Source organism: Geotrypetes seraphini, chromosome 6 (assembly GCF_902459505.1).
Source record: "Geotrypetes seraphini chromosome 6, aGeoSer1.1, whole genome shotgun sequence".
Classification (NCBI taxonomy): Eukaryota; Metazoa; Chordata; class Amphibia; order Gymnophiona; family Dermophiidae; genus Geotrypetes; species Geotrypetes seraphini.
The window spans coordinates 198,307,508-198,330,135 of NC_047089.1; positions in this window are offsets into that span (position 1 = coordinate 198,307,508).

Consider the following 22,628-nt stretch of genomic DNA (forward strand, 5'->3'; position numbering starts at 1 on the left):
CTTATAACTATGTATTTGAAACTATGACCTAATTGATCCACCTGTATTAGCAACTATATTGAAAATTCGATCACGTATCCCCATTATTGATAGATGCACATTGGCTACCAATTAGTCATAGGATTCTGAATAAACTTATGTTTCTAATCTTTAAGACCTTAGCATCCAATGAACCGCAATTTATATCTAAATCATTGATTCCTTATAAAACCCAACGATCTCTGCGTTCATCTGATCAAAGCTTATTAACAGTGCCCTCATTAAAAATTATAGGGACGAGAAGAGCAGATATGTTCACTGTTGCGGGACCACAATGGTGGAACACTCTCCCCCAGTACATTAGAACAGAACACGATATTGCAACATTCAAAAACTTTTTAAAAACTTATTTATTTAAGGATGCTTTTAACCTCTAGTATATGTTAAATTAATGCTTACGAAGTGTGCTTTGGTAAATTTCTACCCCACCTTTTGTTTTTTCCTTTTTACTTACCATACCCTATAATGTAACTATACCCGCTTCCCTCTCTCTCATGTTAGTCATAATTGGAATTTATTGTTACTACGTTAAGTTTCTTTATTGTATTTTATTATAATATGTACATCGCCTAGAAATTGAAATAGGCGATTTATCAAAAGCAGAAATAAACTTGAAACTTGAATGTCCATTTCAAACTGTCCATTGTAACTTGCTGGGTAACCGGCCCAACCTCTTGTAATGTAATCCAACTTTGAACTGAATAGGTAAAGATGGAATATAACATACTGTAAATGAGAGGCATTTTATTTCAAATGTGGTCATTGTGTCATCTGTGCAAGCACTTTTGAATGCTCTTCATTTGTGAACCCGTGGGACACTAGATTGATATCTTTATTGGAAATGACAACTTGTGAATTGAGGGAGTTATATATATTGTTCATTGTCCCTGTAAAAAACTTTATATTGGACAAACCTTGAGAACTTTTAAAACTTGCATGATGAATATGTAATGTTTATTGCATGCTAGGCTGGAGGCACCCATGGTACAACATTATATACAGTTTGAACATTTATTTTTGGAGCTACGTTGTTGGATTTTGGAACAAATACATCCATCAGTTCAAGGAGGAAACAACAAACATCTTTTGAAACAACATGGACAGAGATGGATATTTTTTAGTGCATACATGTGAACCTGTGGGACTTTATGCTACAATAGAAGAGAAAGCCTTTTTTGAACTTTTGCAAAGTTTTTGTGCACTGTTATTGGAATACTTTGATGTTTGTTCTTCCTCCCCTCCCCTTTTTTTTTAACAAAAGAGTAGTGTAATTTTAGCATGACTGCGGAAGTAACAGCTCCAATGCTCACAGGCATTCTATGAGCGCTGGAGCTGTTATTGTGGTGGCCGACACTAAAAATGCTAGCGCAGCTTTGTAAAGGAGGGGGTTCTGATTGGCTATGACATGTTGACATCACGCCAATGTAACTGATTTCTGAGCCATGCCAGATGCCAAGGAGGCATTTTAAAGAAGTTTTGAGGCAGATCGTTATTTTGAAAGGTGCCTTTATTTATTTTGGTGTTGTTAAACTTGTAATTAGGTTTTATTATTTTATTTTTTGCTTTAGTGGTTCCCCTGATGAAGCACAGGCAAAATGGGGGCCCTAGTTGGGAATTCTATTGTGGACTACAATCATCGTGAGATTAGCGGCCATGCAGTGCCATGAAGATTTGCAACTCTGCTACTCCTATTTTATTTGTGGACTGGGACATTTGAGATAAGTGAACTTTTTTTTTTTAACATGTTTGTTATTATTTGGATTATTTCAATATATGAGTGAAGAGAAAACCTTTAATATTGTTGAAGTTATGCTAATGGTGCTTTTCTGACCTGTGATGTGTCTTCCTCCTTCAGTTTTTATCTGAAGCAGGTTGTTCCCCTTTGGAAGCAGAAGTATTCTGCACTTGTGGTGACACTGAGGTATTTTCTCCATTTTTTTAATTAACTGATTCTTTATCCAGTCCAGGTATTTGTTCTTTTATTATTTAAATGGTTTAGGTTGTTATTTGGTCCTGTCCCCCTCCCCCCCCCCCCCCATTCTGCTTGTTGTTATTTAGAAATTTTATTCCAAAATATTCACTAAATGTTAAATGGAGTTCAATTGTGTTGCACCAGACTGGGGAGCTTGGAACATTTAAATCCACAAACAGGTTAATCTTTTATTCTCTATTGCTATGACATTCATCACTTACAATCAGAAGGTACCCTGGTTTTCTCAGAATGTCTTACGTATAAATGAACTATGGTTGGGTATGCTGAACTGCTGGTTTAAATTGAACTGGCACAGTACTAACAATAAGCTATTCAGAAGGATTACATTCTATTATTAGCCCTGGCAATATGCTAGAAACCAAGGTGACATCATGCTATCATATGGCATGGGAGGCTTAGAAGGCCTGCCACATGCTGATCATGATATCAAGGCTGAATCAGAGGAGTATGACCAAAAACTGCTGAATTGGTAAATCTGATAAGCAGTTCCTATCAAAAGAAATAAACTAGTTGAGCTCTCCACTACCATATTTTTATTTTTCTAGCTAAACTACATAGAATGAAGGAGCAAATCTATAAAGCACAACAGTATTTTGAAAAGTATTTCTCACCCTTCAAGCCTAAATCTCGGGGAGAGAGAGAGAGAGTCTAATTTGGATTATTTTAAACATGTTGCAACAGGACTACATGATACAATCACTTCTCCATCTTTTTAGCTAAGATCAGACCTCAGCAAAGGTCAAATGTAAGGTCCGGTTCGTGAGGATAGTCTTTTCTTGGCCTTTTATCTTGGATGGAGAATCTATATAATACAGGATGTTAACATCTTGCCACCCCACTTCCCTGGGGACATGAAACTGTTTGAATCATGCCCAAATTAGAATTATACTTTCTATTACAGAAAAGAACTTTTTGGAACATAAAACAGTTTGTGAAGACAGTGAAAGTATTTGAGAACAATAGTACTATTTTCCAGAGCTTAAAAAATTTCTCGCCAAACAAAAAATTCAAGAATTTTTAACTTGCCTTGGGCTAATATTTGGAAAAGTAATTAAACCCAAGTGTAAATGCTCAGAGGCTCCACCTCCCACATAGAGCTCAGCAATATCCACAATCTCTATGTAGTCCTTCAAAATCAGACAAGAGCAATATAAAAGGAAAAAAAAAAAAGTATAAAATGGAATTAAAAGTTCTTGGATCTGCAATATTCCTTGGACCTTTTCTTCTTGATTCTCTTTTTTGAATGAGCACCTTCTTCCTCACTGTTGCCAAAGCAGCTACTTTTCCTTTAAGAGACTTTAGCTAATTTAAGCTCGTTGAGTGTATTAGTGCTCAGGAGAATAAAACACTACCCAGGGTTGGTCGAAGGGCATTTGATGCCCTAAGCCAGGGGTAGGCAATTCCGGTCCTTGAGAGCCGGAGCCAGGTCAGGTTTTCAGGATATCTACAATGAATATGTAAGAGATGGATTTGCATACACTGCCTCTTTGAGATGCAAATCTATCTCATGCATATTTATTGTGGATATCCTGAAAACCTGACCTGGCTCCGGCTCTCAAGGACCGGAATTGCCTACCCTTGCCCTAAGCAAACCTTCAGCCATGCACTCCCCCCACTAATAGTTCAGCATGTCTGTCCTTCCCTACCTCCCCCTTGGTGTTCAGCATCTCTGTACTTCCCTCCCCTCCAGCATCTCTTCTTGCTTCCCTACCTCCTGTTGTTGCTGCCAATGCTGCCACTCTACAGTCTGAGTGCAACACAAGTGCTTTGAGCACCCCAGTGCACTGAAGGCTTGCTATGTCCCGGCCTCTTGGCCTGACCCTACTTTACTGCTGTCTTGTCTGTTGCCCTGGCACCCCTTCTATTGCCCTAGGCAGATGCCTATCATTTCATCAGTCCCGCTAATTTAAAGAAATGTATATCCCCTGAGAGAAGATAGGAATAGGGGATTTATTTGCTTACTTGCCCAAAAGAAAATAATTAGCAGAATATTTAAAGAATACTCATTGATTGAGAGGTGACAAATGCACCTGGGAGATTGGTTCCTTCAGCCTCTGTTCTAAATCTTCACAGGAGAAATGTAGGAATGCACAGTCTCACAGTTCTGAGTTGTTCTTCTCTGTCCTTTTCAAACAGTTTGAACCCTGGTTACAGCTTCCCTTTGTACCACCAGGCTTCCCTGTAACTGGATTCTGTACAAATATTCTCTCTATATAGTCTACTGGGATCTTATGTCCTTTGCTCCTTGTTTCAGCTTGTCGCTGGGTTAAGCTTAGCTGGCTTGCAGATTGTGACTTGCATAAACTGCACCACCCCCAAGCAGTACAACATCCGCATGGGTTACTCCTACTTTGGAGGGCCAGCTCCGCCTCCCAACCAAAATCAGAGATCTCAGTGGAACATGGGGAGCTCAGGAGTTGCTACTTAGCTTTTTCTCCCTGTGTTGGATCACGAAGAGCTTCAAATTTCACAGCTGTCACTTACTAGGTAAGAAGTGTTAGCTGCAAGATTTGAAGCTGTTCAGGGTTGCAGGTAAAGCAGAGATGTTTTTCAAAAGGAGTGGAGTAGGGGCAGCCATTGGAAGTTAGGTTCAAAATCTGCCACTATAAAATGCTCCTTTTCTGGAAACAATAACCCTAGATACCAACATTTCAAAATGACTAATAGTGCAGATAAGATTACCTTTCCCTGGACAAAATGAATGAGCTTACTCAATATTGGGGGTGTTCCATGCTCACTTGCATACACAGAACTGGCTCCTAGAACAACGGCATTTTCTATTTGCCTGACATCCTTGTAGGAAAAAAAGACATGGGCTCTTAAAGACTTTAATACTTCTCTCCTGTTTGGAAAGGTGACTCCTGCTGTCCAGAAACTGAGAGGCAAGTCCAGGCTCCATTACCGTATACTACTTTCTGAACTTAAACTTAAGAAGGGGTACTCCAGAACGGTTTTATGAGCACAGAGAAGGTAATTCTTTACAAGTCGACTAAAAGTTAGGTGCTAGGATGCTATGCACTAAGGGCGACTTCTATACTGGCAATTATGTAATTCAATGATCCCCAAAGCCCCTCCTTGAGGGTCGAATCCAGTCAGGTTTTCAGGATTTCCCCAATGAATATGCATGAGATCTATGTGCATGCGCTGCTTTCAATGCATATTCACTGGGGAAATCCTGAAAACCCGACTGGATTCGGCCCTCAAGGAAGGACTTTGGGGACCCCTGATGTAATTGCTGTTATAGACTACTAGTGTAATTGGGGATTTACATGCCAATATGTCGGTATGGCTGTTTACACCATGTCAAATGTCTGATGTAAATGTCAATGACTATATGATACAGTTGTGTGCATAACTGTCAGTATTCTGTAACTTTAGCACATAAGTGCTGGGCATGCCTCTGACCCACTCAATAACAATGAAGATGAAAGTGAGGTAATTCAAATCTTGATAAAGCAAAACTCCACCTCACTCTATGAGAAAAGGAAAAAAAAAATTATTCTTTCTTTAACACTTGCTGGAATCCATCATCCTCCAATCTTTCCAAAGGTAAGACAAACCAGCAAACAAGCAGCATTAATTGATAATTCAATCATTTATTCTTAGTGCAGAGTTACTTAACATATCCCCGACGGGACCCGTTTCACCCTAACCGGGCTTTCTCAAGGGTTCACAGTAGGCACTCTTTTTAAGTGTCCTCACATTTCAGGAACTTAATCTGCTTGTTTGCTGGTATGTCTTACCTTTGGAAAGATTGGAGGATGATGGATTCCAGCGTGTTAAAGAAAGAAGAAAATTTTTTTTCCTTTTCTCATAGAGTGAGGTGGAGTTTTGCTTTATCATGCCTCTGACCCACCCACACCCCTCCTATATCTGTGGAGGGACATAATCGAAAGGGACGTCTAAGTCCGTTTACGTCCATCTCGCAAGTCGTCCAAAGTTAAAAAGAGCTTAAGACACATTTTCGAAAGATACGTCCAACTTTTTTTTCGTTTCGAAAATCGTCTAATTATACGTCCTGCCGATCTGATCGTCCAAGCCACTAAATTGTCCATCTTTATACCACATTTTCGTCCAATTTTCCATCCAAGTCCAAAATGCCTAGAACAAGCCCTGTTGGACGTGGGAGGGGTCTGCAAAGTGATGGACTGCACACCCAGACATGCCACCTAAACAGTGGGATACCTTACAGGGCACTGCTGTGAACTTTACAAAAAGGGTGCTATGACTTCTCCTCCCTACAGCTCCCTTATAGGTTACAGTGAGCCCCCCAAACCATCTCCAGAATCCCCTAGACCCACTTATCTACCACCCCAATAGCCCTTATGGCTGCAGGAGCCATTTATATGCCAGTACAAAAGGGTTTTGGGAGTGTATAGGGGAGTGCACATGTTTCAATATCAATGCAGTGATTACAGGGGCTTTTGGGCATGGGTCGTCCTCTCCATGGGTCCCTAACCCAACCCCAAGATGGTTTAATACGCCTCTGTGCAGCACGACTAGGCTTTCCTATGCCAGGCGGCCAGGTGATGATGGTCTGGAGGCTAAATTTTAAAGTTGTGATTAAAATTTTTATGGGGGTGGGGGGGGTCAGTGATCACTGGGGTAGTGTATGGGGGTCTGTTTTATGTGTTTGCTATCCTTATCTGGTGACTTTAGGTGGGTTTTTGTGTTTTACATGGTCTAAGTCAGTGTTATTCAACCTTTTTACACCTATGGACCGGCAGAAATAAAATAATTATTTCGTGGACCGGCAAACTAATAAGACTGAAATTTTTTAAAAACCCATTGACGCCCTGTCCCTGTGAGCTCGGTCCCGTTAACCATCTAATCCCATCCGTACAAGCCTCAAATAGTTATGATTTTATATTGAACATATTTTATTAAAGTATAAAATGAAACAATATTCTGTACAATTCTCATTTTATAAATATAAATAATACAGGGCAAGGACCAACAAAACCCCTGTCTCCCCTCCCCTTCACATATATCCCCTCTACTATCAAGAAAACTGAATAAGCCAAATTATTACAGAATGCTACACAAATATCATGCTAACAAAATACCGCAGTCACATATGGCAGGAATGGTATTAGGGGGAGTGCAACTAGGGCAACTGCCTCCTGGTCAGAGAGAGCCCTAAGCCAGCTGGAAGCTAAAGACGCACTGCCTGGGCTTTGCACTCCCCAGTTATGTCTAACATCAGTTCTTGCAGGATACATATTTTAAATCTGATATATTCTAATCACAAGATAGAAATAAAATTATTTTTTTCTACCTTTTGTCATCTCTGGTTTCTGCTTTCATCATCTTTTCACTCTCTTCCATCCAGCGTCTGCTCTCTGTCTCTTCAATCCAGCATCTGCCTCTTCCATCCACTGTCTGCCCTCTACCCCTCCCCCTCCCATATGGTATCTGCGTTCTTTTTATGCCCCTCTCTCCTACACCAGATCTAGCATCTTTGTCCCTCTTTCCATATTTTTCATCTGACCCCCTTCCCAGCATCAATCTCTCTCTACCTTGTCATTCCTCTATCTCTCCCCTTTCCCTCATCTGATCTCTCCATTCCATCCTGACTCCTTCCCCTCCTCTAATCTCCATGCCAGCTGTTTCCTTCCAACGTTCCTCCTCCCCTGTCCAGCAGTACCTTCTCCCTTTCTTCCTTCCCTTATCCAACAGTAACTCTCTTCCCTTCCCCTTCTCCCCTGTCAGCAGTAGCCCCTTCCCCTCCCTTGTCCAGGAGTACCCCTTCTCCCTTTCCTCCTCTCCTTATCCAACAGTAATTCTCATCCCTTCCCTTCCCCTTCTCCCCTGTCAGCAGTAGCCCCTTCTCCTCCCTTGTCCAGGAGTTCCCCTTCTCCCTTTCCTCCTCCACTTATCCAACAGTAATTCTCGTCCCTTCCCTTTCCCTTCCCCCTTGTCAGAAGTAGCCCCTTCCCCTCCCTTGTCCAGGAGTACCCCTTCTCCCTTTCCTCCTCCCCTTATCCAACAGTAATTCTCATCCCTTCCCTTTCCCTTCTCCCCTGTCAGCAGTAGCCCCTTCTCCTCCCTTGTCCAGGAGTACCCCTTCTCCCTTTCCTCCTCCCCTTATCCAACAGTAATTCTCATCCCTTCCCTTCCCCTTCTCCCCTGTCAGAAGTAGCCCCTTCCCCTCCCTTGTCCAGGAGTACCCCTTCTCCCTTCCCTCTCCAGCAAATGTTTCCTCTATGTAGGCTAGCGGCAGGTCTGTGTGCTTTTAACTTCGGCACACAGCTGCCCCTAAGCAGTATTTTAACGCGGTTTCATGAGGTAGCCTCGGGGCCTTTGGTAGGCCGGCCCGCTTCGATGATGCGATGTGGGCCGGCCTACCAAAGGCCCCGAGGCTGCCTCATGAAACCGCGCAAAAATACTGCCTAGGGGCAGCTGTGTGCCGAAGTTAAAAGCACACAGACCTGCCGCTGCTTTTCTGGGAGTGCGGAGACATACGCGGCAGGAGTCGGTGGTGGCAGGCAGGAGTACCGGCATAGCGACAGCAACAGGAAGTTGCACGTCAGCTGATGCCGGCACCTTTTGCTGCGGCGGGGTCCTGAATCCTTTGCGGACCGGCAAGATTTTTTTGTGGACCGGCACCGGTCTGCGGACCGGCGGTTGAAGAACTGTGGTCTAAGTCACTACGTCCAAGTTCTGTCGATCGTGGGCTATATAACATGCTGTACAACTAAGTCTAAGCCGGCCCAAGTCCCGCCCAATTCCTGCCCTCGACACGCCTCCCAAAATGCCCCGTTTAGCTTTGGTCACTCAGCGGCACGATGAAGGCCTAGATCGTTTAGAAATACGTCCAAAACCCGTTTTTATTATCGGCACTTGGACGTTTTTGAGAAATGTTCGTCCAAATGCCGACTTAGACCGGTTTTTGGATGTTTTTCTCTTTCGATTATGAGCCCCATACCCTTTTGTAGATATGCACTATAGAATTTAAGTGCTAAGGTTATAAAATACCATCTAAGTGTAGATATGCACCAAATTAGCACAAATTAACCCCAATTATCATCAATAATTTTAGTGCCAATTAGCAGCTAATTTGTCAATTAAATTAATCATGCAATTGTAGGTATTCTGTAACCTGCGCATATAATTTTGCTGCAAAGCATATAATTGTGCAAGATTGTAGAATGAGGAGAAGGTGTATTTCTAGTGATCCTGTTACATTAGGGCAACAGCCAGATTTTTCCTCCTACTGGGCTGCTTTTTAAGGTGGTCCCTTTCCTAGGATTACCATATGGCTCCAAAGGAGGCCAGACTGAGACATCCGGGTTTTACTTCCATTGATAGCAATGGAAGTAAGGAGGATAAATTGAGATATCTGGGTTTTACTTCCACTGAAAGCAATGGAAGTAATATCTGGATGTCTCAATCCATCATCCTTTTCTGGAGCCAGGGGTGGCCCTATAATGAGGCCTCAGGTGGCACTGTTGAGGGAGCGACATCTCGCTGCTGGCCACTCCCCTTCCCGGGATCTAATTCTTTCACCCTTCTCCCCCAAAACAGCATTTTTACCATCCCCCCGCATCCACTTTCATTTGTAGTAAAAGTTGTTGCGATACACAGAGCCAGTGGCGTACCTAAGGTATGTGGCACCCGGGGCCCATAATTTTTTGACACCCCCCCCATGTAAAAAAATATTTTTTGTAATAACCATGAAACTGAATAAATGGTCATAATAGAAACAGGCAGTGAAAATTTTCTTTTATTGAACCTCATATATGTAACCATTATTCCAAACATACCATAACATAACATAAATTATGTCTGAATTGTCATGACATCAGAAGTACATATGGAGTAGTTGCAGGTGATGCTTGGGACAGTTCTGATTGTGTTAGTTCGGTTTTATGTGTTTTTTGAATAGAAGGGTTTTTATTTCTTTTTGAAGGTTTTGCAGTATGTGGTCGATGTCAATTGGTTGTAGGGTTGGGGGTCGAGTGTTGCAGCTCGAATGGCTAGGAGGTTGTCAAACTGTTTTTTTCTTTTGACGATTTTGGTTGGAGGGTGTGTGAATGGTGCGTGAGTTCTCCTATGTCTGGCTGAGGTGGATTGAATTATTTAGCTGAAGAAATTAATTACCCCCCCCCCCATTCCACACACATTAATTCTCTTCCATTTTTGTTTCCATTATAAAAAACACTGATAAGTTCTCAGAAAAAAATACATTAAAATAAGAAGTGAAAACAAAGGCCCCTACAGATGAGAACATAACATAAGAATAGCCTAACTGGGTCAGACCAATGGTCCATCATGCCCAGTAACCCATTCTCATGGAAGCCAATCCAGGTCACTAGTACCTGGTCAAAACCCAAAGAGCAGCAACATTCCATGCTACCGATCCAGGGCAAGCAGATGTTTCCCCCATGTCTTAATAACAGACTATGGACTTTTCTTCCAGGAATTTGTCCAAACCTTTCTTAAAACCAGCTACGCTATCTGCTTTTACCATAACTTCTGGCCACTTCATTTTTAAGCTGAGATCTTTCCTTCCAAACAGAGACTTTGCTAGATGTCAAATACAGCACAAGGTAACTTCACACGGACTTAGCTGTGCAGGAAATGTGAATCTCCTCATACACCCACCATATAGTGCAAAAATGTGCAAAGGTCTGGTTTTTTCTTTCGATCACTACATAGACTAATGCCACACAAGCAGCGCTGTTACAAACATATTCTGTAGGTCAGTGCTAAGGTTAACAAAGTTTCCTTCCTTGGACCAGAAGGAGATACTGACAAACCACTGGAAGAGATCCCAAAACAACTACCCAGGAACAACACCCAAAGACCCACTCAGTGTGTGAACCAGTTGAACCAGTTGTAGTGTGAACCAGTTGGAGTGGACTAACTGAGGGGTGGAAATGGGCCCGGAGTTTGCTCAGCAGAATTTCCCAGATCACCTCTTCCTCTCAACACATTGACACACTGCCACCACCACCACTAGGAACACCTCACCGGGTAGGCCCTCAATGCTATAAACTTTATAAAACACATTATTATATTTTCTTATAAAGCACATATTTTAACTGAACTCTCTGACATCCTCAGCCTTTCCATTCACAAAAATAGAAGGAAGAAAAGTTCCCATTTCCTGCTGTCTCATGTCCCCGGCCTATACAATATTTTTCTTCTGCAGAGTGCAGACCCTTCAAAAGTCTGACCAAATCCTCGTTTCACTTGCATTATAAAGTACTGAGGATGCCATCTCTCCCCAATCCCAGGTCCTAAAGTCTAAGACAGTAGCGCAAACTAGTGCTGCCAGATTCAGGAAAAAAATTTTGATTCGATTCAGCCTATTGAATTGGTTTATCGATTCGATTTTCCTGCCCAATTGGGTGTTTTTTTCAAACATCCTGGTGGGTTTATTTTATAGCTTTTTCACCCCCCTTTGGCTTCTCCTAACCACACTGGCGCTGTGGTGTAAATAAAATAAAGAAACAAAAAGGACTTTTCCTCTCTCTGTTAAATCCTAGCTCACGTTTGCGGTCTAACACCAGCTCTGGCAGGATACACATTTCAAATCTGACATATTGTAATCACAAAACAGAAAATAAAATTAGTTTTTCTACCTTTTTGTTGTCTGATTATTTTTCATATCTTGTTGGTCCAAGGCTCTGGTTGTCTTCTGATAACTTGCTTGCCAGGGTCTCCTTCTTTCTTCTTTCTTCGTGCTAACCATCCATCTGCCATCTCTGTCCTCCCCTTCCGTTTCCCTTCCCTCCCCCGGATGTCTGGCATCTTTCCTTTCTTTGTCTCCCTCCACAGATCCACCTTTTCTTAACTACCCTTTCATCCAGCAGCTCTCCCTCCTTCCCCGCCACCCCAGGGTCCACCATCTCTCCCTTTCTTTTCCCAACTACCCTCCTAACCAGTATCTCTTTCCCCCCTCCACACCATCCCTTGTGTCCAATTTCTCTCCCTTTCTGTTTCTTCCCTCCCTATAACCCATGTTCATCATCTCTCTCTCTCTCCTCTATTTTCAGACCCATTATTTCTTCCCACCCAAAGTCTGGCATATGCACGTCTCTTTGAACCCCTCCCCCTTCCCTCCGTGTACTTCTACACCAGGGCCCCTCTCTCTTGAAGGCCTGTCCCCCCTTAAAGGTCTGCATCCCACCCCTGAAGGCCTGTCCCCCCCCTTGAAGGCCTGCCTGCCTGCTCCTCTTGAAGGCCTGCCCCCCCTGAAGGCCTGTCCCCCCCTTGAAGGCCTGCCTGCCTGCTCCCCTTGAAGGTCTGTCTCCCCCTTGAAGTCTTGTACCCCCCTTGAAGGCCTGCCTGCCTGTTCCCCTTGAAGGCCTGCCCCCCCTTTGAAGGCCTGTTCCCCCCCTTGAAGGCCTGCACCCCCCCCAAAGGCCTGCATCACACGAAGGCCTACACCCCCTCGAAGCCCTGCCCCTCTGAAGGCCTGCACCCCCCCCGAAGGCCTGCACCCCCCTCGAAGGCCTGTCTCCCCTTGAAGGCCTGTCCCCCCCCCCCTCCACAAGGTCTGCCTGCCCGCCCCACCCTGAAGGCCTGTTGCCCCCCCCACTACCTCATAAGAACATAAGCAGTGCCTCTGCCGGGTCAGACCAGAGGTCCATCCCGCCCAGCAGTCTGCCCCCGCGGCGGCCCAACAGGTCATGACCTGCCTTAATCACCAGAAGGGGCCCCCTTGCCCTCTAGGTTTCTCATCGAAGTCCTATCTTCCCATCAATGTCCTAACCCTCCGGCCTTGCACCTGCACGACCTGGTGAGCTGTCTATACTTATGCAACACCCCAGCACCTCCCTCAGTACCCCACGATCCCCTTTTCCCTCAGGAATCTGTCCAATCCCTGTTTGAATCCCTGTACTGTACTCTGCCGGATCACTTCCTCCGGGAGCGCATTCCATTTGTCCACGACCCTTTGGGTGAAGAAAAACTTCCTTGCATTTGATTTGAACCTATCTCCCTTCAGTTTCTCTGAGTGCCCCCTCGTACCTGTCATCCCTTTTAGTCTGAAGAACCTGTCCCTGTATTTTGAAGGTCTCTATCATATCCCCCCTGAGCCTCCTCTTTTCCAGAGAGAAGAGCCCCAGTTTATCCAGCCTCTCAGCATATGGGCAGTTTTCCAGCCCTCTTACCAGTTTTGTTGCCCTCCTTTGGACTCTCTCAAGAACTGCCATGTCCTTCTTGAGGTGCGGCGACCAATATTGAACGCAGTATTCCAGATGTGGGCACACCATTGCTCGATACAGCGGCATGATGACTTCCCGCGTCCTGGTTGATATGCCCCTCTTGATGATGCCCAGCATCCTGTTGGCTTTCTTCGAGGCTGCTGCACACTGTGCGGATGGTTTCATGGATGGATCCACTAGCACACCCAAGTCTCTCTCAAGTCTTCCAGCAATCTCCCCCCCATTTTATACTCGAACAACGGGTTCTTTTTCCCTATGTGCATGACCTTGCATTTATCTACGTTAAAGCGCATTTGCCATTTGTTTGCCCAGTCCTCCAGCTTATCGAGGTCCCTTTGCAGTTCCTCACACTCCTCCCTGGTCCTAACTCTGGTGCAGAGCTTGGTATCGTCTGCAAATTTTATAACCTCACACTTTGCCTCCGTTTCCAGGTCATTGATAAATATGTTGAAGAGTAGAGGCCCCAGCACCGATCCCTGCGGCACACCGCTCGTGACTCCCCGCCAGTCAGAATATTGGCCCTTTACTCCGACCCTCTGTAGTCTACCTGACAGCCAGTGCTTGATCCATCTGTGTACATCCCCGCCCACCCCGTGGTTCCACAGCTTCCTAAGCAGCCTTTCATGTGGCACCTTGTCAATGGCCTTTTGAAAATCGAGGTAAATGATGTCTATGGGTTCCCCTTTGTCCACCTGACTGCTTATTCCCTCAAAGAAGTACAGAAGGTTTGTCAGGCACGACCTTCCCTTACAGAATCCGTGCTGGCTTGTCCGCCATTTTTCTCGATGTGCTTGCAAATGCTGTCCTTGATCATTGCTTCCACCATCTTCCCTATAACTGAAGTCAGGCTCACCGGCCTGTAGTTCCCGGGGTCACCTCTCGATCCCTTCTTAAAGATAGGTGTGACATTCGCCAGTTTCCAGTCCTCTGGTACCTCTCCAGTTTTCAAGGATAGGTTGCAAACATGCTGGATTGCGCCCGCTATTTCCTGACTTAGTTCCTTTAGAACCCTTGGGTGGATCCCGTCCGGTCCCGGTGATTTGCCGCTTTTCAGTCTGTCAATCTGCTTGAGGACATCCTCCCGACTTACCTCTATATGCCCCAATCTTTAGGCCTGCTCCCCACTCATGAGCTTCTCTGAGTCCGGTATATTGGACGTGTCCTCGCTCGTGAAGACCGACGAAAAGAACGTGTTCAACCTCTCAGCTACCTCTTTATCCTCCTTAATCACTCCCTTCCTATCCCCATCGTCCAATGGCCATACCTCCTCTCTCACTGGTTGCTTCCCCTTTACGTAACTGAAGAATGCCTTGAAGTTTTTCGCCTCCCTGGCCAGCCCCTCCTCGTATTTCCCTTTTGCTTTTCTAATCTCTCGGTGGCATTCCTTATGGCATTTCCTGTGCTCCTGGTGATTTTCCTCCGTTGGATCCCTCTTCCATTTCCGGAAGGACACTTTCTTGTCACTGATTACCCTCTTTACTTCAGGTGTCATCCAAACCGGGTCTTTTGACCGCTTGTTCTTGCGGCCTTTCCTGAAACTGGGGATGTACAGTTTTTGCGCTTCCTGCAGTGTGTCCCTGAGAAGGGTCCAGGCGCTCCCTACAGTCTCCATCCTAAAGCCGTTCCTGAGCTTCCTCCCCACCATTTTCCTCATAGCAACATAGTTCCCTTTCCTGAAGTTGAGCGCATTCGTTGCGGTCCTCCCCACTATGGGTGACCCCCTTTCTAATGTGAATCTGATCACGTTGTGATCACTGTTGCCTAGTGTTCCTCCCACTTCTACCCCTCTTGCAGGCCCCACTAATCCGTTAAGGATGAGGTCAAGAGTAGCATCCCCTCGCGTCGGTTCCTTGACTAGTTGCTCCATGAAGCAGTCCCTCACAGCTTCTACGAATCCTGCTTCCCTCGTGGAGTTGGAGTGTCCCGTACTCCAGTCTATCCCCGGGTAGTTGAAGTCCCCCATCACTGTTACACTTCCAGTCCTGCATTCCTGTCTCAGTTCTGCTTCCAAGTCTTGTCCTATTGTTTCTGACGCACCAGGCGGGCGATAATACAGCCCCAGCTTTATGTCTGCACTCTTCTTTCCCGGCAATTTGATCCATAGCGATTCTAGCTCCTCTGCCTTTGTTGCCGTATCGATCCCAATCGAGTAGATATAGTCCTTTATATACAGCGCTATGCCTCCCCCCTTCTTGTGGGTCCTGTCCCTCCTGTAGAGCTTGTACCCTGGCAGCGCCACATCCCATTGATTTTCCTCTGTCCACCAGGTTTCTGTAATTCCTATTATATCCAGGTCCTCCCCCTTGGCCATGACTTCCAGTTCACCCATCTTAGCCATGAGGCTTCTTGCATTTGCATATAAGCACTGTAGGTCCCGGTGTTTGTCCTCCACCTCTGCCTTTACCTGGGCTGCCTTCCCTTGGGTCTCAGGCCGTTTTCCCGCTCCCGGTGCCTCTGCTGTGCCCTCCGCCTTTACCCTCGCAACTCTCTTCCTCCCCATGTCCCCTCCACCCCACCTCCCCGCTTTTCCCCGGGGAGTACCAGCCCCCTCCCGTGCTATCCTCCCGTGCTGTTTCCTCCGTCGCGGTCCCGCCCCTCCTCTGACATCAGAGGAGGGGCGGGACCGTGGTGGAGGAAACAGCCGAAGCAGGCAAAGATCGCTGGCATCGCAATCTTGCTGCAGGCTGTTTCCAGACGCGACACCCGGCCCAGGGGGGGGGAACCGGACCGCACCGGGAGCACCCCCTCAGGGCTTGGCACCCGGGGCGGACCGCCCCCCACGCCCCCCCCTTGGTACGCCACTGCACAGAGCTACCCTGCTGCCAGTCCCAGCATCTTCTCTCCACTGCGGCCCGCCCCAGCGGAAACAAGAATTTGTCATAGAGAGTTGGGTACAATGGAGATAAGATGCCAGGAACGGCAGGCAGCAGGGTAGCTCTGTGTAGCACAACTTTTACTACAAATGAAAGGTAGATGTGGGGGAATGGGAAAAATGCTGTTTTGGGGGAGAAGGGTGAAAGAATTAGATGTCGGGAAAGGGTACAGCAGAGAAAGCTAATCAGTAAAAGGACATAGGGCAGAGCTCAAAATATTTGGGAGATGGATGGGGAAGACAGAGGTGCTAGAAGGGGGATAGTGAGAGATGGCGGGGGGGGTAGAAGGGGGACAGGGAGAGATGGACTTGGGGGAGGATGGAGGGGCAGGAAAGAGACAGAGATGGCCTTGGGGATGGATGGAAAGGGCAGGAGAGGGAAAGATGGCTTTGGGAAAGGATGGAAGTGGCAAGAAAAGATGGCCTTGGGAAAGGACAAAAGGGGCAGGAGAGGGAGAGATGGCAAATGGATGAAAGGGGGTTAGGGAAAGATGGTATAGGTATGAAAGGGGGAGAGGAAGAGATGGTCTTGATGGAGGAGGGCAAAAAGGGGAGGGAGAGATGAATAACTCAGAGATAGCAGAGGTGGGAGGAGATAAACAGGGAAAGGTGGAAGGGATATGGACTTGGGGCCAGAAGGGGGAGGGAGGGAGAAATGTCAGACTTGGGAGGAGGGGGTAGAAGGGCAGAAACGAGAGATGTTGTGGGAGGGAGGGAGTGAGGAAGGGAGAGAGAGAGAGAAAAGGGAAGGAAATGCTGGATTACAAAGGTGGAGTAAAGGACAAGGAGGGTGATGCTAAAAATGGTGGATCCATGTGGGAGAGTTGTGAAGGAGATGAGAATGAGGAGAGGAGATGAGAGGAGAATAATAAGTAGAACAGGGTAGAAATGTGATAATGGAGAGCAGATAAAAGGGAATAGGAAGATGGGAAGTGTGAAAGCTAGGGGAAAGAAGAAGGGGATAGAAAGTTGATTGCCATATATACTCAAATATAAGTCAATCCGAGTATAAGATGAGGTACCCTTTTTTCTCCCAAAAAGGAGGAAAAAAGATTGACTCGAATATAAGATGGGGTGTTTAATATTCATGTGCCCTGTCCCCCCTCCCTGCCCTGTACCCCATCAGGCCTCCACCACCTGGTAGGCCGGAAAAGGAGGGATCCCTCCCGTCTCCTGTCCCAGACGACTCTGTCAGTTTTTTTTTTACTTTCCTCCTGCCTCCCCCTAAGTACCTTATTGAATCCCTGGTGGTCCAGTGGTGTACCAGGCAGGAGTGAGCTTTCCGTGTTCCTGGCCTTTGCTGAGCCCTTCCTGCCCAGGACTGAGCTGCTCGCTAAATGAATGCCGTGAGTTCTCATGAGTCTCGCAAGAACTCTGGGCAGCCATTCAGCGAGTGGCTCAGCTCCGGGCAAAAGCAAGGATAGCTCGCTCATGCCCGGTACACTACTGGGCCGTGAAAACTCAAGGCAGCCATTTATGGAGCGAAAAATACGGTATTTCTTTCTATTTCTCTGGTGTTGTACTGCATGCAGAGCTTGGCATCTTAGGGTTTCATTAGTGTATATTAGAACTTTTAGTTTGTGGTCCTGTATTTGCATAGGGTTTATCTGTGTTCTGCACATGTGACCAAGGGCAGGCAATGGCATAGTAAGGATGAGCAGTGCCTGGGGCGGTGGTGGCCCTCTCCCGCCCTCTTGCTGCGCATGCCCCCTTCCCTTTCCCCGTACCTTTTTATTTATTCATTCATTTATCATTATTTCAACAAAATATACTTATTGAACAAACAAAAGTTTTTCCAAACTATAATATATAAGAAAAGTAAAATACTCATTCAAGTTTTCAAATACATACAAACAAACTTTTGAATAGCCCACATTAGAAAGAGAAACAATCCACATCCATTGGGAATGGAAAATTAAAGAATTTAAAAATAACAAAATCAAAATCAAATGGTAGCTCGTCTTCAATTTTAAATCAGACCAGTTATTGGGATCAATTGGAACTCTGCATTGTCACTCCCTTTCCTTCTAAGAAAAACTGCAATTGGGAAGGTTCATAAAACACATAAGTATTCTGATCCAAGTAAATTACACATTTACAAGGATTTGGGGGCAATTGAAATGTTGCCCCCAAAGTTTTCTCCAAAAGTACAGGACAAAAAATCACCTTTCTTTCCAAAAAAAAGGGAGAAAAGACCTCAGTATCTAATAGGGGCTCTATAGGCTTCCCACATAGACAGGCTAGTTTTAAACAGAATTTAATCCTAGTAGACATATCCTTGGTCAAAAAACTCCCAAATTACGTGTGAAATTCTATTCTTAATTTTTCTTATAGTTTTCAAATTTTCTTCTTGTTTTCAAAAATAGTCTCTTACATTGAACAATTATTTTCAAAATAGAAGTCACTTATCTGAGTATTGGTATTCAAGTGTAGTCCTGGGGTTAAGAAAGCAGGAGAAACTGCTCCAAGGAAGAAAAGCTACCAATCATCCAAGCTAAACATTCTTCCAAAACATCCAACAGGGCCCCCTGTTTCACAAAAAATGCTTCTTCAGGGATTTGCTGCCCTTCTGGAGTATAAGGCTCTGGTGCACTTCTGTTTCCTGGCAGAGAATGTCTGGTTCTCTTCTCTCTCCCTGTTGGGTTGAGGTCTTTTCTCCCTTTTTTTGGAAAGAAAGGTGATTTTTTTGTCCTGTACTTTTGGAGGGTGCAGTATTTTTGTGATTTATTTTGGGCATCCTTTTCTTGAATTTTTTTGATATCTTAGCCCCCAAAGTTTTAACATTCTTTTTCAATTCCAGGAATCTTTTCCTTCTTGATTGTGTCGGTCTTGAGACATCTGAGAATATAGAAATCTTGCCATCCATAAAGGAGACTTCTTTCAACCTAAAAAATAGGCGAAGCACTCCCTTGTCTTGTAGAAATACAAATGCCACTAGAAGTGTTGTTCAAAGTACTACTTCTTCTTCTGAAGTCTCCAAAATTCTATATAAATTTATAGGACTTAAATCCACATTAGACTGAGCAACTTCTGAAGAAGAAGGTTTTTTTTTTTTTTTTTATTATTTATTTATAATTTTATACATTATTCCCAAGCATAAACATCTTGTACAGTAAGATTGTTTTAAATACAAATAAAGAAAAAGAAAACAAATTACAATACAATATAGAAGATATTAAATATCATAACATCTTCTCCTTATAAAGACAATCTCTAGTCCACAATAATTGGATCCTAGACTTCAATAGGGTGGATTAAAACAAAAAGATCATAAGATTAATCTTATACTTAAGAAAATCTAAATGGATGAAATCGCGGGGAGCTAATCATGTATTTCTGTTGTTACTTCTATTTTTTCACCTTTCTCAAGACGTTTCAATGCCACAAATTTGATCCAAGATGGCCGCGAGTGGTTGAATTTCGGAGCGTCTCCTGAGCGTTCGGTAGATTGATAATTTACCTTTTCTGGATATTCAGCTTGCTCTGAAGGTTTCCTCATGCCTAAGAGGAGAGGGAGAAGTGCCGCCGGAGCCTCGCGGCGTTCTGTAATTCCTTCTCCTCTCACTATTGAGCGCCTCTTGACGCGGCTTCAGAGGGAGCCGGCAACTTCGGGGAATCGCCCGCAGGACTTGGCGGTACGGGGTGACGCCGCCAGAATCCAGGGGCTAGAGGTCACGCTGAGCCCGGAAGAAAGAGATACTCCCCCCCAACCGCAGCATACTAGCTCACCGCAGGCACAAGGCACGTCCATAGAGGCAGTGCCGGTAGCCCAGGAGGCTGGTTCATCTTTGAGCGATGTATTGAATCTATCAAAAGACTTTTTAAGTCTGGAGAGAGATACTGCGGCTGGAACATCAAAGGAAAGGGAGATACAACAAGACTCGATTCCTACAAGTATGGCAGGTGAGACTTCCTTCTTTTTGGTTGAAAAACCCACTGAAATTACAATGGAGTCTCTCTGGGACTTAGTAGTCAAACTGGGAAATTCATTGAATCCACAACTTAAAGCATTAGAAATGAAAGTTGATAAGCAGGAACAAGAATTGACCCAAATGCAATCAGAATTGACTATAGTCAAAGCTACCTCAGATAAAAATAAAAATGAGATAGTAGGGGTCAAACAAGTACAAGAAACTATGATTAGAGATAGTACAAATATCAGGATGAAACTGGAAATGATTGAAAATGGCCAACGAGCCAATAATTTGCGGTTCCTAAACTTTCCCAGGATATCTTCTATGTCTCCTAGGGAAATGTTAAAAAAATACTTCTTGGAGATTTTCTCAGTTTCAGAAGAATTAATTCCACCATTTACACAAGTATTTTACCTGCCTGATAGAAAATTGGATCAGCAATTGATCAACGAGGGACAACAGGAATCAAAATTGGACATTACTACATTATTGGAAAGTTCAATGAAAGAATTAGTTGAACCTGCGACATTACTGGTAACAGTTGTATTGATGCCAGACAAGAACTGGATTATGAAAATGTTCTTTAAAAATAGAACTAAAGAGTTCCTGGGTTAGAAAGTACAAATTTTTTCTGATGTTACCAAAGAGACTCAAAAACGAAGAAAGCAGTTTTTGTTATTAAAATCTGGTGTAATTTCAGTGGGAGGAAAATTTTTCCTTAGATTTCCTTGTAAATGTATTGTTCATTATGGTTCTGATAAATATGTTTTCTTCGATCCGACACACCTAACCAAATTTGTGGCATTGAAGAAGGTTTTTTTTAACAGAAACAGGTATAAAGTATATTTTATGTAGAGGAGGAAGCCCATCTTCAGGGTATTTAAAGACTTCTTTCAGAAATTTATAAAATAATTATTTTGGGGACATTGTAAGTGTTTTTGGGAAATTCAAGATTCTTAAATTCAACTGTTTAGTATAATTCTCCATATTTTCCTCAAAAGCACCAGTTTGTCCTAAGTAATTAAAGTACAAGAAGACTGAACTCTTTGAATAATAATAATAATAATTAATAATAATAATAATTTTATTTCTTATATACCGCTGTACCGTGAAGTTCTAAGCGGTTTACAGTAGAAACAGAAGACATGCAATAAGTAAGATTAATTAAGATGAAGAGAGAGTACTTAGAGTTCCCTGACTGTCCCAAAGGCTCACATTCTTGCTAAAGTCCTTGAGAAAAATAAATTAGTTAGGTTATAACATTGAACAGATTGTTCTAAAGATTTAACCTTCTCCCCTTGGACTTTTAAATCCTCTTCAAACTTTTGTATGTCTACATTTTGATTTTGAACAAGTGGTAAGATTTCCAGGCATGTGGAGGGAGTCCAGTGCAGACCAAATTGATTCCAAGGTGATTTCAGCAGGTCTCTCAAGGGGTTGAAGAGTTGGTAATGCTCCCTGCACTGCTGAAATTATTGTAGCCGCCTGCGGTAGAGATGATCCAGCCGGAGAGTCCTGAGAAGCCAGCAAGCTCGAAAGCTCCATAGACAGAGTAGCTTCTGCTGTCTGCGTTGCAGCCAGCGCTCCCTTTTCACCCGGCTGCAAAGGAGGGCTGGTCCTGCGGGCCTGAGTGAAATCTCGCTCCCCAACGCCGATGCTTCCCTTGCGTTTGGCTCAGCGGGAATGCCCCGAGGCGAAGACATGAAGAAGCTGGTGATGGCTCCCTGCCGCAGAAAGTATGCTCCGGTGGTTGGGCTACCGCCGCTCTACCTCTTCTTTTAGTCATGTCGATAATTGAGCTCAAGGAGCAAAAAGTAATGTTAGGCAGGAGCTGTAGTCACCGCATCTTACTACCAAGATGCCATCTTGTTTCTCTCCCTCCCCGTACCTTTTTAACTTCTCTGGCGTGAGCAGCACGCCCATGTTGGTGTCAGCTCGCCCTTTGACATCACTTCCTAGTTGCGAGTCCCGGAAGTAACTTCAGAGAAAGCGCCGATGCCAACACGGACAGCAACCTCGTGCCGGGGAAATAAAAACGGTATTGGGGAAGGCAAGGGGCCTGCGCAGGTGGCAAGGCAAAGAGTGGGGCAGGGGCCAAGAGGAGAGGTGCCACGCCCTTAGGAAGACCGTGGCCGCCCACCCCTCCTTAGTACGCCTCTGAGGCCAAGTGTTCTGGTAGGAATGAATGTCATGAAGTGTTATTGGTGTATGGAAGATATTTTTCGGCAGTTTGTCCAGGTTTTGGAAGGCCCCGAGCTCGGGGCCGCCTCTGGAAGACCTCTGTGCATTTACAGATGTCAAAGTGAAGACATCACATGCATACGCGCATGAGCATGTCAATGCATCAACATCCATGCATGCGCGGAGGCACTTTAGACATAGCCCCAGAGCTTGGGGAAGGAAACACTAGGTTTGGTGGAGGTGGGGCTGGGGCAAAATTGGAAGGGGCCAGGGGCGGAACAGGGCAGGGTCAAATGTCCTCTTTTTTAAAAGAGAAAATCTGGTAACCCTAGGATAGTGGATATTTTATTTTACCCAGAGCAAAGGATGAAGCATCATCAAACATGATTCTCTTTGAAACGAAAAAGTTTTCCAAAATTTAGGATAAAGAATTTTAAAATAAATTTTGCTGC